The following is a 2925-nucleotide window of genomic DNA, read 5'->3' as shown; positions in this document are numbered from 1 at the left end:
AGACAATCTCCTCCTGTACCAGTCAGATCTGATTTGACGGTACATACACACACACAAAAATAATAATAATAATATAAAATAAAATAAAATAAACAGCTCCACAATCAACACTCTTTGTACCAGCAGCCAGGAAATCAAAAGATGAATTGCATTGGGAAAATCTGCTGTCAGAGACCTCTGCAGGTGTGCCTGATCCATGGACTTCACAATTGTTTGCTATGCATCAAAAAACTGGACAATGACTAGGGATGGTAGAAGGAGAATTGATGCCTTTGAGCTGTGATGCTGGAGAAGAGTATTGAACCATGGACCACTAGAAGAATGAACAGGCTCATCCTGGAGAGGGTGAAAGCAGGCTACTCCTTGGAGGCAAGGACTTTGAAGATTTGTCTGACATACTTTGGGGATGTTGTAAGGAGTGACCAGTCCTTGGAGCGGGGCATCATGCTTGGGAGGGTGGAGGGGCAGCACAAGAGAAGAAGAACTTTGATGAGATGGTTTGACTGAGTGACTGGGCTAATTGGGGGTAGGTGTGTCAGAGACAATAAGGTTGGCTCAGGATAGAGCAGAGCTCAGAGCTGTTGTACATAGGGTTATTAAGAGTTGCAAGTGACTCAATGGCACATAATAACAACAATGAAAAATAATTGGCTGACACGGAAATATTTCAGGAAGTAACATATGATGAAGAACCAGTGGTAATACAGGAAGAAGTTCAAGCTGCATTGGAGGGATTGGCAAAAAATAATGCCCCAGGAATTGATGGAATACCAGTTGATATGTCACAAACAGATGAAGCCCTGGATGTACTTACTCACTTGTCTATGCCAAGAAATTTGGAAGACTAACTGAATGGAAGAGATCCATAATTGTTCCCATTCCCAAAAAAGGTAATCCAACAGAATGTGAACATTATTGACTACTATCATTAACATCGCATAGAGGTAAAATCTTGCTGAAGATTATGACTAAACGACAAGAACAGTATGTCCACAAGGAACTGTCAGAAATTCAAGCTAACTCAGAAGAGTCCACAGAGAGAAATATATCAAGGCTGAAGGCAGATGGATCTTGGCTTAAGGCAGAGACTCTCAGAAATATGTCTGTGCTTTATGGACTATTCAAAGTTATTTAACTATGTGGATTGTTACCATGCAGTCAATGCTCTAGTTTTGGTCTCACTTGGACAAATAATAGAGCTGGGTAGGAGACAGTAGGAAGGTTGGTGTTGTCATGGAGGTACTGGGATGTACAGCAGTTTCAATGGAAGAGAGCTGCTGTTTGCTGTTATGACTTCAGATATTTTAAAGTCGGCTAAGCTTTGTTGTTGTTGTTAGGTGCCATTGAGTCAAGTACGACTCATAGTGACCCTTTGAACAAAAGATCTCAACCCTCTTCTATCCTGTGCCATCCTCACACTTCCAGACACACAAGAGCCCATTGCAGCAGTCACCATGTCAATTCACCTGCTTGAGGGTCTTCCTCTCCTTTGTCGACCCTCCACCCTTCCCAGCATCATGTCCTTCTCCAAGGAATAGCCCCTCCTAGCAACATGCCCAAAGTATGTGAAGCCTTAACATTCTTGCTTCCAAAGGGCACTCCGCTTGCACCCTCCCCAAGACATATCTGTTTGTTCTCTTGGCTGTCCATGGGATGCTCAGTGCTCTTCTCCAACACCACTGCCCAAAGGCATTAAATCTTTTCCTGTCATCCTTTTTCATTGTCCAGTTTTCAGATGCATAGCAAGTAATTGGAAAAACTATGGCCCGAATCAAACACACTTTAGTCCTCAAATGGACTAATTATTAGCCCTCTCAATAATTTGGAGAGGTTCCTAACTGCAGATTTTCCCAGTGCAATGCATCTCCTTATTTCCTGACTACTACTACCAAAAGTGTTAATTGTGGATCCAAGCAAGATGAAACTGTTAACCGTTTCAGTCTCCTCTTCATCCATCATGACACTTCTTATGGGTCCAGTGGTGAGAATCTTTGTTTTCCTGGCACTGAGCTGCAATCCATATTGAAGGCTGCATTTCTTGATCTTCTGCAACAAGTACTTCAAGTCCTCCTCACTTTCAGCAAGAAAGGTTGTATCATGTGCATAATGCAGGTTATTGATGAGACTCCCTCCATTCCCGATGCCACACTCCTCCTCATAGAGTGCTAAGCTGCTAAGCTTTGGGGCTAGAATAGTGCAGAGAGAACTATCAGAAGGTAAAGCTAGATATAAAAGAGGCCACGGCAACAGGAATATCATTGCCATTGTCAGCTGAATCCTGGGTAAAAGCAAAGAATACCAGAGAAATGTCTATTTGTGCTTTAATGCCTATGCAAAGGCATTTGACTGTGTGGGTCATAAAACATTGTGGCTAACAGTGAGAAGAATGAGAATCCCAGAGCACTTAATTGTGCTCGTGCAAAATCTATACCTAGAACAAGATGCGAACAGAGAAAAGACAACACACTATAAGGCAAGCTTCAAGGTTGTATCTTTTCTCCATACATATTCTATCTCTAAACTGAAGCTGTATTCTATTAAGAAGAATATGGCATAAGGATAGGAAGAAGATTCATAAATTAACATCAGTATGCGTATAACACAACCCTGCTTGCTGAAAGTGAGGAGGACTTGAAACACTTCTGCAGAAGAACAAACACTACAGCCTTCAATATGGATTGCATCTCAACATCAAGAAAACAAAAATCCTGTGCCCATTTTGTAATTGGGTTGTTTATCTTGTGGTACTCAAGTATTCTATAAATTCTAGATATAAATCCCTTATCAGACATGTTGTTGTTGTTGTTGTTATGTGCCTTCGAGTCACCTGCGACTCATAGCAACCCTATGTACAACAGCCCTAAACTCTGCTCTGTCCTGTGCCAATCGCACTGTCTCTGACACTCCCATCCCAATTATCCCAGT

This window comes from Elephantulus edwardii, unplaced genomic scaffold (genome assembly GCF_000299155.1).
Source record: "Elephantulus edwardii isolate Elephantulus edwardi_28Jun2011 unplaced genomic scaffold, EleEdw1.0 scaffold00028, whole genome shotgun sequence".
NCBI classification, from domain to species: domain Eukaryota; kingdom Metazoa; phylum Chordata; class Mammalia; order Macroscelidea; family Macroscelididae; genus Elephantulus; species Elephantulus edwardii.
Note: the sequence above shows the minus strand (reverse complement) of the source record.